The sequence below is a fragment of the Protopterus annectens genome, chromosome 12.part0, assembly GCF_019279795.1.
Source record: "Protopterus annectens isolate FY-2018-M chromosome 12.part0, PAN1.0, whole genome shotgun sequence".
NCBI classification, from domain to species: domain Eukaryota; kingdom Metazoa; phylum Chordata; order Ceratodontiformes; family Protopteridae; genus Protopterus; species Protopterus annectens.
Genome location: NC_056746.1, coordinates 821,370 through 836,908, shown reverse-complemented (window position 1 = coordinate 836,908; position 15,539 = coordinate 821,370).

The window sequence follows — 15,539 nt, the reverse complement described above, 5'->3', positions numbered from 1 at the left end:
CCCTGCATGGTGTGCAGGACTAGTGCAGGAGCTCCAGCAGGCAATATGTCTGCCGTGCGATCAGGAATAGGCTGTAGGGATGTGCACGAGCTCCTGCACTAGTCCTGCGTGGACTCGACCCCTGTATGCAAATTACCCCATTTGCAGGAGAAATACAAGCAAATGAGGTGAATTATTGATCCAGGAAGCTGGAAGCTGGCCGTGTAGGACTAGTGCAATCTGCAGAAATGTACTCGGTTAGTAACCGAGTACATTTCTGTAAATTCCAAACGGAGTCATGACAGCTCCAAATAAAGGGTGGATATCATGTAGAAAGCATGCCAATGGCCATACATGGCCATTTTCATGGAAAACAGTTGCAAAAAAAAATAATTAACTTTTTTTTTAGCCGATCTCAGCTGTTTATGTTTAGGGCAGCATCACACAAATGGGATTGGGTGAAAAATAAAAAAAAAACCTAAAATATGCAGTCTAACCAGAATCGCTATTCTGCCATTATACTCAATGGCAGGCAGAAGACAACATGGCCAGTGAATAGTGGTTGCTAAGGGGGGAGGCTCAGTGTGGGACCTGTAACTATGCATCAGCAGGCAATCCTATACAAATGAGGGGAATGATACTGAATCCCAGATTTTCCCTGCATGCTAGTCAGCACCAAGCAGTGTAAGAGCAGGAATAGCTTGGTGAAAGCCTAGGAGTTAGCTGCTGACATCATGGGGGTGCGTTTCCAGGCATACTGTGCGGATTGGAGCCCCAGACTGGCTTGCCCTTAGCTTAGGAGAGCCAAACAAGGGTGTGTGTCTGAGGCTGCCTTAGCACCTTACATTGTCTAAACGGGTGTAATGCAAGGTGCACTGAGTTTAAAGGAAATAAAAGGAAATCCAGGAAATAGCAGCTCTGGTACACTTGAGCACTGTGTTTGTGCGCTGCGTGCCCCGGCTTAAACACAGGGGAAAGGCTACATGGGAAGGGAAAACAGCAGTAGGGAAGGTAATCTAGTAGAACTAGCATAGCTGCTAAGTGAAATGTGTCAGAATCAGCCAGTTACGCAACTGGCAGACCAGCCCAGCCCAGAACACTACTATAAACTATGCAAACACTTCTTCCCTTTGATTTTCCCACACATACTCTACAATCTCACTGGGTGTATATACAAGTAAGGCTATTTTAACAAACAAAAACAACAGTGAAATAATAGGGCTGCAATAGCTATCATACAACAACATGTGGAAGAGCTTCTGAGGGTGGTGATGATGATATGAGAATGCCGTCGATCAGCCCACAGTGAGGAGATGGATAGGAAGAGTGTACAGACCCAGGGTAACCTACTAGGGTCTACATGAGCTGGAAATAGTGGAGCACTATGGTGGACAGGGGACCTCCTACAGCACATTGTTGAGCTGTGCCTGCGGCCATGCCTCACACAAAAGAACTAACAGAGGGGAACCCATCCCAGTGGATTCCAAAGGTATGTGTAGGCCCTAAGAATACTACCAACAGTACCTTCCAAAGGCCAGCTGGGGTATCATGGATCTCACAGGCATCAGCATCCACGGTACTCCACCAGTTCCTGGATGACATGTCTGCACATGCCTGTGAGCACTTATATTTCCCCAACACCGCGTGAGTCATTGGCCAGCTTAATATGCATCTCTTTCACCAATAGCAGAATACCCTGAGGTAGTGGGTGCTATAGACTGTACACACATATGCATCAGCACCACCTGGTGAACAGGGTAGGGTCTACATCAACTGCTAGGGCTTCCCCCCTCCCATCAACTTAAACGCCAGGTCATGGGATGCCCAGGGCATTAGTGGCCAATGAATGTGTGCTGGGTGCCCTGGAGGCTATCATGATTCCCACATCTGGCATCTGGACGCAGCTGTACCAGAAGATTTGCCAGTGGGGACATCCCTTATGGTCACCTAGTTGGGGATGCTGGTTACTCCCACTGGAGCCATGGCTGATGACACCCATCAAATGCACATACACCCAAACAAGAACTCCCATATAATGAGGGCACAAGCACAGACCATAGTTGTAACAGAAGCGTGTGTTTAGGATGCTGAAATCACGGTTCCAGTGCCTGGACACATCCAGTGGAGCCTTGCAGTACTCCCCAGCTACATGTACTCAAATTGTCATTGTATGTGAAATGCTACATAATATGATCCTGGAAATAGCTGCAGCATAAACAGCACAGGGCAGTGCCACACAGCCCACCTCCATTGCCAAGGCCTGCACAGGCACAGAGTGACTCAAAGGAGGAACAACCTGAGCCTGCCCCAGTAGGCAGAAAGGAGGAATTCCCAGTATGCCATGGCCTTGGCAAAGAGGCAATGCATAGCACAAACACTGACACAGGAAGGTCTCAGGAATGACACCTCTCTGACTCACATACAGTAAAGGGATGCCAAACATGACACTACCTGTGCTCAACCATGTATAGGAGTGTACTATGTGCAACTGACATAGGCAGCCCTCCTGCACCATCCTCAATCCTGGCACACCCACAAGGTAAGTCACTCTCCTTACCATTTGCCGAATGGAGTAGTATACCTCTCAACTGTCCCTGATTTTGACTCAAATTTTAACTCTATCCCTCTTAATCCCTCCTGAAACTGGTGACTTTTGGAGGAAAGGTGGTGAATTACACTTAATGAATAATGACAATAATTAAGAGTTATAAACTTCTTTTACTTCAGAAAATGTGTATTAATTCATATGCTCTGATTCTGTCAATGTTTCAAGTTAATAGCACTAATATTTTAAAAGGGTCCCTGATTGTCCCTGATTTTTTCTTGGCTTGTCCCTGATTCTGTTGAAATTTGTCCCCAATTGGTTGAGAGGTCTGTTTATGTGTTGTTACCTGTATCTATGGTATGCGCCAGATGTGAGCATGCAAGGGAATCGGGTGGCTGAATGGGATGCCAGCAGATAGTAGACACTTATAGTGGCAGCACGAGATGTGTAACAAATACTGGTGTCACCATAGTAGCCATTACTACACATGGTGACCAAAACCCACTGCAAGAAATGTGCTGGGCCCCATGTGAGGCCATATGGCACATGTGCCAGTCAGGGAGAGTTCACATACCCAACAACAGTCTCAGACAGAAGGACAGGTATAGACAAACATAAGCAAAGGCTGTGCTAAGGCCTCTGAATGATGCCTATGGGTAACCTCACCCCCCAGGCCTACACAGACAGACTACATCAGGTCAGGCAGTGGGATGTTAGTTCTGAAGGGTAGGAAGTCAGAAACTAATATGTAGGTCAATCAAACCTAAGACCTGTAGTACACTGATATACCTCTAGTCAGCATGATAGGTTAGAAAACAGAATGAAATGGAGTACCTGACATACCAGTACAGTCATAGCAAATGTGTACAATTGTCAGGTGTGACCCCCAATCATGTAGTCAGGTGTCCCCCCACTCCTATGTAGAAATGTAGAAACAGTCAGTGCCCCCAAGCCTATGTAGAAATGTAGTAACAGTCAGGTGTGCCCCCCAATCCAGTGTAGCAATGTAGAAACAATCAGGTGTGCCCCCCAAATCCTATGTATACATGTAATAACAGTGAGGTGTGCCCCCCCAAATCCTATGTAGAAATGTAATGGCCTGGTGTGCCCCAATCCGATGTACACATGTTGTAACAGTCAGGTATACCCCAAATCCTATGTAGGAATGTAGTAACAGTAAGTTGTCCCCCCCCAATCCGATGTAGGCATGTAGCAACATATATGTGTAGGTATAATACCGGTGGAGCACAGATGACCAGGGGTGGCCAAGGTAGCAGAATAGATTGTAGCATTTGTAGAATATGCAGGTATGTGTGTGTTAGGTTGGTGTGTGTTTCATATTGTGTGAGAGTGGTCAGTATATATGCATGTTGAGGTTTGACCTGGTGGCCATTGCCCACTACTGCCAATGACAGGGCCAAGTCCTCACATCTGCAGTGCCAAAGACAATTCCCCTCAGTATAACACATGCTAGCAGTAAGCCAATGTAAATGAATGGTGGTAATATGTGTCACCATCTAAAAAATGGACATGGCATGACTGTTCAGGCTGAATATACAAGCAGTACACAGGAAAAGTACCCCAGACATACAATATATAATATGTAACTATAAATGGACACACCCTTGGAATTGTACATACAGGTATGCATTACATTATCTGGGCTTGTAGTAGGAATACTGGCCAAACACTTGCAGATCACAAAGGTGATAGGACTGATGTATTAGGAAACAGCTGATGTCCTGCACACGCCAGTATAACTGGAATGCCCCATGCATATCTGTGAGTCAGATGCAAGTAGTGTCCATAGCACACATGCACTCAGCTCATTCAAACACCACCCACAGATACCTCTCTGGTCATATCCCTGCTGTTGGGAATGGGTACAATATGACCCCCACCTGTGTATGGCAATAGCGAAAGAATGCAGCATGCAGTGCATGTGTCACATGCAGGTGTGTCTTTAGCTGTAAGTAGCACCCTGCCAGCATCCACACCACCTGATCAATACTGACAGAAAGTATTGGCATGAACGCTTAGCACACCTACCCCTGTCACCCCAGGGAAATATACTGTATGGCAGTCTGGGACTGTAGGATTGACAGAATACAACAGCCTGCAAACAGCTGGCCTACATCACCACCATTAAATGGCCTACAGGCCTCTGCCAAAGGCCTGTGTCTCACCCACTGCCAATGTATGTTATGTCATGGACACCCAAATAACAACATAACACACTCCACATAAGCCATATGCAAGGCCATGTGGACAAACCCAGTAACATGTCCACCATGTCCCACTGCATGAACTTTGAACCAACACCAAAACACAGCTGTGATGAGGTGATAACTTTAGAAAAGTATCAGAGAATGTATGCATAATGTATGGAAGAGGATAGAAAATAGAGGGAGGGGTGGGAGCATGGGCATCATGGAATGTGCAAGGTCCGACACACAGCCATGTGCATATACTATCCATGGCTGCAAACACAAAAATGAGTGGCTACAAACCTGCCCGTACACCACAAAAAGGGTAATGTCCTGACTTATGACCCTTGCCTCTGGGTAAACTGTGTGAATCTGTACAGCTGTGAGGTATTTCCACAGCAAGATAAGGCCATACTGTCATGTTGATGGATGTATACGTATGGGATCCTCTGCCAGCACTGTACAAAGGTGCTGAACTGGATACACAGACCCAGCAGCAAGTGTCTGCAGCTCCCACTCCAGAATGGCATAACTTTTCATGAATATGTAGGTGTTTTCTCACAATATTGGACAAAGCTGCATTCACCCTGTGTTCCCCAGGACATCACTCCGAGCAAGAATGTCCATCTGACAGTACTTGAGGACATAAAACATCACAGTATATAACAGTACACACGTCTAAATATCTCTGCTAACACCAGTACCATGTAGCAGAAGCAGCACAGACACAATAACCTACAGTACACCCTATCCCTTGCACAGTTTGACCCCATATTGCCAGCTGATCTACAGATATCCTGCAGAAGCAGTTCGCTACCTGTAGGTGTAAAACACAAGGGTCTGCACTGGAGTAAAAACTACCTGGAATGGATCCATACATTCAATACAGAAGGGCATACTGGACATGCTCACACACTTAGAGAAATGAAGGCAAAGTCAGACACACCATACTGAAAGGTCATACTGGGCATGCTCACACACAAATATAAAAAGCCCATGTCTGCCAATAACAGCAGACCATACATATCTGACAGTTGCAGATGTTAGTTCATAAACTCCTCAGTATGCACCAGGCATGCTTTGCACACACATTGGATAGGAATGCAGACATATATCCATGGACAACACACAATAATATGCCAAAAGTAGACATATATAGATGTGTGGAAGAGAGTGACAGTAACAAAGAGCCTTCCATCATGTGGGCTCCTGTGCCACCCAGCACACAGCCAAATGGCTACAACCACATGATGTATAAATGTCACTAACTGTAGAAATTAGGCACTGGTATCCATCAGCATTACAGACTCTGTGGTGCAAGTGCTAGCTGTGCAACATAACTGTACAAGGCAGTAGTCATCTAGCAGTTGTATACATGTACCTGCGGAATATAAACCTGAGTGTGCCTACATGTGATGTGTCTACCTCTAGATGAATGGGTTATGGCCCATGCACACACACACTGCCCTCCCCATAGCCCTACTATGGCAAGCCTGCTGATGTCATTCACTTTGAAATACACCTTTGGGAAAAGAGTAGCTCAGTAATCTCTGTGGCATGTTCTATATCTGTGTAATGCTGTAGTGTGGTAAACTAGCTAGGTAGGAGATCTAATCCCAGGCATGGCAACTGTGTGTGTGTGTCTCTGTCTATGTAGGGGGCCATGCTTTTTAGGCTAGTCACACTCACCACAATTCAAATTCCCTACTTTGGCAAGTCTGCTGATGTCATTCACTGTGAAATATACCTTTGGGAAAGAAGTAGCCCAGTAATCTCCATGGTGTGTCCTATAACAGTGTAATGCTGTAGTGTGATATAGTACTTTGGTAGGGGTTCTATTCCCGCAAATGTGCATGTTTGTGTGTGTGTTTCTTTGTCTGTGTAGGGAGGAATACTTTTTAGGTTTGTCACACTCACTGCAATTCAAATGCCCTACTTTGGCAAGCCTGCTGATATCATTCACTGTGAAATATACCTTTGGGAAAAGAGTAGCCCAGTGATCTCTGTGGTGTGTCCTATAACAGCGTAATGCTGTAGTGTGATGTAGTACTTTAGTAGGGGTTCTATTCCCATACATGGCAAGTGCGGATGTTTGTGTGTGTGTTTCTTTGTTTGTCTAGGGAGCAATGCTTTTTAGGCTAGTCACACTCATTACAATTCAAATGCCCTACTTTGGCAAGCCTGCTGATGTCATTCACTGTGAAATACACATTTGGGAAAGGAGTAGTCCAGTAATCTCTGTGGTGTGTCCTATAACAGTGTAATGCTGTAGTGTGATACAGTAATTTGGTGGGGGTTCTATTCCCATACATGGCAAGTGTGGATGTTTGTGTGTGTGTTTCTTTGTTTGTCTAGGGAGCAATGCTTTTAGGCTAGTCACACTCACTACAGTTCAAATGCCCTACTTTGGCAAGCCAGCTGATGTCATTCACTGTGAAATACATCTTTGGGAAGAAGTACTCCAGTAATCACTGTGGTGCATCCTATAACTGTGTAATGCTGTACTGTAATAAACTAGCTAGGTATGCATTCTAATACCAATCATGGCAGGTGTGTGTCTGTGTTTGTCATTCAGATCCTCTGTGGAGGTGGCTGTGAGTGTATAACAACTGGACTCATTGTGGATTGGGTTTTACAAATTTCTTATATGGTAGCTTATATGGTGTCCCTATTATATGCCACAATTTCCACCTTACAAGGATAACAGATGTGAAATAGCCAAGAGGCTGGGGTGGCAATCCCTACCCTAAATGTGACATCAAGGTCTGGCGAACAAAGTTAGCAATCCTTGTATTACACAGAGAACACTCTCGCTCATGTCTCATACACAAACACACTTGATTAGGCAACAACCACTATGTTGATAGTACACTGCATATTGCCCACAGCTAGTAACCATGGTGTGATTGCAGTAGACTACAGAGGGCATGGCACCTGACCATCAGTACAATAGGCACATACATGCAGACAGTGTGCCTTCATTGTTTTCCCCACTGGATGCCTGCAGTACCTGTGGTGCCATCAAATGTGACCCACAAAGGACATACCATGCCTTAAACACATGCTCTGTATGGATAGAGGCCACTGACACCAGGGAATACCTGTATTATGCTATCAATGTAGGTGCAGGGTCAACCTGCTGTCCATTACCAGTTCCTGGCACATGAGGCCAGGACAGGCATATCTGATGTTAACAATCTGTGTACACAACATGGGCCAGACACCCCAGGTACAGTTTCACATGTCACTGTATATGCATGTGGGACATGTGCACATCCCAGACAGCATCCATGTCATGGACTAAAGAACACATACATGGCAAGCATTGCACAGCAATGGTCACACACAATAATTACCCAGGTGACTGGATGGGGAATACAATACCCACTGTGTGGGTCAATCCAGACACTACACCCCTGAGCCAAACTGCAGACCATTGTCATGTGGCCTGATGCCAAGGTATACCCTTCACCTAGCCTTGTATAGCCTTCTGGCACAGTCAACTGCTACACACCTGTGAAGTAATGCATGCATGCATGTCAGTACTGGCATCGTGTGTGTGTGTGTGTGTGTGTGTGTGTGTGTGTGTGTGTGTGTGTGTGTGTGTGTGTGTGTGTATGGTGTACAATGTTTTTGACCACACCCACACTCACTACAACCTCCACTGGCATACTGAAGCATGCTGTCTGATGTCAGACACCTTCACATACCCTTTGCCTATATAACCTCCGGATAACCCTTGTGGTGTATGTGATACCTGCACAGTACTGTACTGTGGCAAAATAACTAGTTAGGAAGTGTATTTCTGACTCTGCCAAGTGTGTCAATATGTGTGACTCCTGTAAGAGAGTGGCTGTGTTGAAGCGGACACCTGTTCAGATGTCACTCACCATAACATATATGTTTGGACAACTCCTCAACATGTAAGCTATGTGGTGCATGCAATAACTGCATAGACATGTGATAGCAATACATAGTCAGGGGTTTGAAACCCTGCAATGGTGGGTGTGTGCCACAAACATACTTAGGTTTTACTCTCCCATCACCTCCCTGACTTACTTTGTCTCTGTCTGTCTCTCTCACTCCCTCTCTGGTGGTTGTGGAGAACTATACCTGCTTAGGCAGCAGCATGTGTTTTGTAAGTGATGCTCATGATCAGCTGATGGCTTCCACATCAGTTGCAGCCCTCCTCTAGCTGACTGCATGTGGAACTGTTGTGGTAACATTCCCATAGCCAATTGCATGGAAACACACTCCAATATCTAGGAACATCACATTGGTGTTAGGCCTTTTCATTCACTGTGAGCAGGACCTAGATTTGGTGTTTGGCAAACAGCATCACAGATGGATTTGGGGTTTACCTCTAACAACATACACTGTGGAAACAGGCCAACACACAGGAGGGGGATGTGCCTGACATGACTACAGAATGTAAGTGTTGCTATTCTGCATTTGGAGTAATGTTGGTGTTACAGGGTGTGTGTGGATATGGCTGATCTACATGTTTCAATACCTGTCATGACAGTGCTATGTTTTTGAGGAAACCCCATCTGTAGGGTCATCTGCAGACTGGGCAGTGTGTGGTGCCTATTGTTTCTTGTGTTAGTCACAGAGCACCTATCTGAGAAATGCAGAAGCATAGTGTGATGATTGCAGTCAGTACATGGTGACAGCCATGAGAGTTACTGACTTCATATCCCTCATAGAACATATGTCACAACAAACCCTGTTACAACAGTAAATGCATGAGGTTATCACAGCAACATGTCAATATTGGCCCAATCTTTGTGCCTCCAGCCACACCTCTGTCATCCTTTGTACATATGTCATGCAGTAAGAGGTGCATATGTTCTGTACACCATTATTTATTCACATCATATCTGATAACAAGCCAGTGAGATATCAGACTGCTACACATGTTATGTATTGTAGGGGTTATATTTGAGGACATAACCTGGACATTCTGTGGCTGTGTGTACAGTACTGAGGTCTGTGTACTTATGGTGATTGTGGGCAGTGTGTGTTTTGCGAATATGTACCTTGGTCTGTGTACAGACTGTGGTAGATGTCATTGTTCTTGGTCCTGTTCTATCTGATGTTACATGCTGCTCAAGTGTATGGTACCCTATCAGTTTACATGTTTGTAGGGCCAAACACACATATGTCCCATACCACAGACAGGCATCGGACCGCACATATGAGGATGGTGTTGATCAGACAGTCCATATATTGTAATATTAAGCTAGATTACCATATGTGGCTGTGGTTGTGTTCACATTGGTTGTGGGTATGCACTTTCACACAGGTGTCTGTTACTCTGTGCTGTGACATGCCTGTAGAACCTGCTATATTTGCAGGTACATGTATATTGCCCCATAAGAAATGTAAGCCAGTGTTATGGCATTCTGCCTGTAAGCCTGCACAGTGCTTTGTTACATGCCTAGCAGCTTAGTGTACTTACCCAGTGTGATGTTATCTCCAAATATTTGCCAGATGTACTGCTGCGGGCCACCATAACTGCCATGTATTTCTGGCAAACGGTGGGATGCTGTACAGAGGTATGTCACTAACTATTAATGGGTAGTGTGTGGCCATGTGACCTCTGCACCAGTGGTTATTATGTGTCAGGACAGACAGGAGTGTGTGAATACATAACCTATGGGGGCAAAGTATTCCAGTATTTACAAGATATACTCATCTACATGGCTGTTAACATCCACATTGTCAGGCTTGGTCCACATGTCTTGCACTAAGGGGTTTTGTGTATACCTCTGGACTGACCAGAGTGTCAGACTGTCCACATTTATTGGCCATATCTCTGCTGTAATCCACAGGATCATTAATGTGCTAGCAGTGGTACTGTACTATGATGTCCTTAGGATGTCTGTCGGTAGCCAATGGTGCACATGTTAAAAGCAGATGTGACCTCCCACACACAACATGTCTGTTATGTCAACCCCTATTACAGTAGCAACAGTATACATATATACCTGCAATACATAACTGACATCCTTGCACTAAGAGGCTGGGACTATTGGGGCTGAGGTAGGATTCCACTCCATGTTCTGGACATATGGTGAACATATATGTATATAAAATGATCCACATATCTATATAGATATATAGACATATACATATCAACATACATAGATGGATATGTATATGTACACACACACACACATATATATATATATATATATACATATAAATACATATACACAGCAATATATGTCTACACATATACAGATAGAGATATATATGCACATATACTTATGTATATCTACATATATATTGACAGCAATAGGTATATCAGACTAGATATGTATGCACATATAGTTATAGATATCTACATATATATCTACATAAATAGGCATATTTGTACACATAGGATGTGCATACATATATAGCTATATATATATATATATATATATATATATATATATATATATATATATATACATACATACAAAGAGATCTACACATGGCCATATATATGATGCACTATACAGATGTGTATACAGACATATGTATGAATATACATATGTATGTACATGTGAACATATATCAACATGTATATGTATATATCCATATTCCTGTCATGTTTAAACATCACGGTTGTGTATACCCTCCCAGATGTATCTCACCACATGTATCTGATATGTGTACATTATGATAAAACAACATATGTGAAGCATCAGTCCTTATTAATAACAAGTATTACACATCTGTGGAAGTAAAGGCAATTGTTCAATACTAATCAATATTTGTATTGACAGATATATTGGAAAAATAACAGCTGTCTTCACAGTGTCTAAAACACCAATTACCATGTTAAGAAACCAGTTTAATATGAAACAAGCAAAGCTTTCAGATCTTCACCCTTTTTCAATGCTAATACAACATCTGTATATTTAGCTATTTAAATAGGAGCACAAAACATCATGTGACTACAGCCAGCAAATCGCATGAATAAAACTTAAAATAACATCACAAGATATCAATATAACATTTTAAAATAGTAATACAAATAACAAACAATAATAAAAAATAATAAAAATAATAAAAAAAATCAAAGTTCACTATTTTGCTACTTAAGTAACACAGGCTTAAGGGTGACAGCAGTATTAAGGCCTGGATGTTTATCAGCTGCTATCCTCAATATCCAGTCATATTCTTTGTTCTCTAATACAATATTGACATCACCTCCTCTTATGTCCTTATAAACTGTTTCTATAAATCTAAATTTAAACTTGTGAGTAGTATCTTTACTAATAGCATTGTCTACTTGGCGCATTTGTTTCTTTTCCTCTCTTTATATCCGATTTATGTTCTGTAATGCACTCTTTAAATCTTCTTGTGGTTAACACTTGCCCACATAAAATGAAGGGCAATGATTACAAAGTAGCTAAGTACACTATGTTTGCAATATTACGGTTAGCCAGCAATCTAAATGTATTGTGTGTACCTGTAATAGGATGCATAAATAAGTCACTACCTTTACCTAATATGTCTGTACAGCACGTACAGCTCATACAGTTATAGGTCCCTACTCTCATTTCTGGTTGCTGCTTCACTGTAGATTTAAAATCCTTGTAACATATCTTACTTTTTAAATTCATCATATTTCTATATGAGAAAAGGGGTTTTACGTTTAAAACTCCTCTAAGTTAAGGTGAAGCCATTAAAATTGGCCAATTTTTTTCAATAATGTTTCTAACAGCTTGTGTCCTAAGATTAAAAGTAGTAATGTATCTAACCATATTATCATGTGGTGCAGACCTATGTAAAGAATTTGTCTCCCCGGGTCAACATTAAAGATAGGCCTCAGAGATGTTTCTCAATCTTTTTTCACTGATTCAAGCATTTCTAAGACAAACCCTTCATTGTAACCACTATCCAAAAACTCTGATTTCATATCCTTCGGTTGCTCAATGAATGTGGCATCATCTGTATTTAACTTACTGGCCCTACTAAACTGTGCTCTTAATATTCCTTTAAATACATGCGGGGCATTCATACCACACCTATGTAAATATCTTCTGGAATGTACTTCTTTCTTATGGATAGAAGTTTCTACATGACCTAATTTTAGTTCCAAATGGACATCAAGGAATGTAATACTATTTTTAGAAGATTCCATTTTAAACTTCAGGAATTCAGTCATACTATTTAAATAATTCACATAGCTACATAGTTCTTCATGTGTACCTTTCCAGACGATAAAACAGTCATCTACAAAGCATTGATAAAAACAAACCTTACCACTATGAATATTTAAATCACTGCATGCATACTTTATCTCCCACTGATGGGTACCAAATTTGCATTAGTATTGGTGATGGAAGCACCCAGCTACCCCAGTAAGTTGTAAATACAATTCATCATTAAATAAAAAAAACATTCTTGGTAAGAACCAGATCCAACAATTGACAGATATTCTCCACAACCCTAGCACACATACTTCCTTTACCTGTCAAAAATTCTGTTATTTTATTTTATTTTATTAAAACTATATCCAGAGTTACAAAAAGATATTACCCTTCAATGAGTTCAGTGACCCCTAAAGCTTCAAACCATTCACGTAACTTAAATATGAAGTCTGTGGTATATTTTGAGCACAGATGGGCAACCGGCCAAAAATTGACCTAACTGCTTTTGTAAATATATTGAAATGGGCTCTGTTACCCACCCTTTCCCAGAAACTATCGGCCTCATTGGTGATGCTTCTAGTGACTTATGTATTTTGGGTATTCCATAGAATTGTGGTATTCTAGGACATGTTATCATAAAATAGTGAAACAAATTTAGATCTATATCACTAGCAAGCTGAAGATCATAAAATGGCCATATTAACTTGGCTAATAAGTTGTTTCACTTCTAAAAAATGTCACTTTCTTTTAAAAGGTGTTACCATCACCCAGTAGAGACTCCAAAGACTGAATATAATTAACACGGTCCATGTACACCACAGCACCTCCTTTATCTCCTTGTTTAATTACTGTAATGGTATTGTCCTTTTTCTAACATTTTCAGAGCTAGATGTTCTTCGCATATGTTAGTTGTATATCTTTTTTATTATTATTATTACTAGCATACAGATTTCTTAATTCAACTTCATACATATATCATGGAAAGCAGTTACTATTATCATAACTTATAGGGTATGTAATGCGTACCTCTACGCTTACATCCTAGTTGTTGTATATGACTGTCTTTAAATGAAACTCTCAAATTTAATGTTCTAGAAAAGAGTTTTAAATCTGTTAATGCTGACACTAAATCATCCATGGTGGCAGGTATAAAATTCAAGCCTTTCTCTAATAGAGAAAGGATAGATGGTGTCAGCATAAAACTAGACAAATTCACAGTACCTTGTATTATGCGTTGCAAAATGTACCAACTTGCTGTGATTCAATGGGCTGTCGTTTTTTCCATTTGGAGGGCTTGTCTCTAAACCGAAAGCGTCCATGCGGCCTCCCTTTCCTGTATCCTTTCCGGCTCCTCCAGCTGGAATCATTTGCTTGTCCCTAACACAGTTGCTCCAGAATTGGTTGCTGCCTTATTTATTTCAACTGAAGTATCCATCACAGGTTGTAGAAGCTACCTGCCGCATCCACCATCTTGCTTGTTACTGGAGTCACATGAGTGGGTGGAGTATCCACAAATTGATTAGTCAATTCGCAAGCATCGGAATCTCTGTAGCTGCTGATTGATTCATTCATTTTCCTTTCACCTTATCGAAAACTTATCTAGATCATAAAGTGGAATTAATGCGTTTGGCTGGGATTGCTTTTCAGGATTACGTATGATCAATTCTTGGCCATGAGAAAATATGGACCTTCTGAAAATCTGCTATGTCCCCTAAGTAGCTTATGTTTCTTTACAGCTTCAAGAATTTTATCATCCAGTTGCTGCATTCCCCTATCATTTTCTGATAGCTCACCAGCATATCAGGAAAACACGGCATACCCATCATATTGCTTTCCATTTCTACAATGTCATCTTTAACTCATTTTCTATTCTTTCTGAAAAAGTAATCCATTAGGGCCATATAATCCAAGCCCAATTTCAGATTAAGTTGTTGCCAACGTTTCAGGGTCAGGATACATATTGTTATAAGTGGGCATTTTTAAAACTCGTAAGCCTGGTGATTTACAATGAAGGTTTTGTCTTAGAAATGACTGAATCAGCGAAAAGATAGAAACATCTCTGAGGCCTATATTTAATGTTGACCTGGGGGGACAAATTATTTACATAGGTCTGCACCACATGATAATATGGTTAGATACATTTACTACTTTTTAATCTTAGGACACATGCACTGTTAGAAACATTATTGGAAGAACAAATTGGCCAATTTTAATGGCTTCCACGTGAACTTAGAGGAGTTTTAAATGTGTAAAAACCTATTTTTTCATATAGAAATATGATAAATTTAAAAAAGTAAGATATGTTACAAGGATTTTAAATCTGCAGTGAAGTGACAACCAGAAATGAGAGTGGGGGACCTATAACTGTATGAGGTTATTTTGTACATGCTGTACAGACATATTTGGTAAAGGTAGTGACCTTATTTATACATCCTATTACAGGTACACACTATACATTTAGGATTGCTGGCTAACTGTAATACTGCTGTAAATGTAGTGTACTCTCTAGCTACTCTGTGATTTATTTGAAGATTCATTTTATAATGGTCAAGATTACAAGAAGATTTAAAGAGCGCGTGACATAGAAAATAAATCGGATTATAAAGAGAGTGAAACAATATTATGTATAAGTTCAAATTTGATATGAATATACATAAG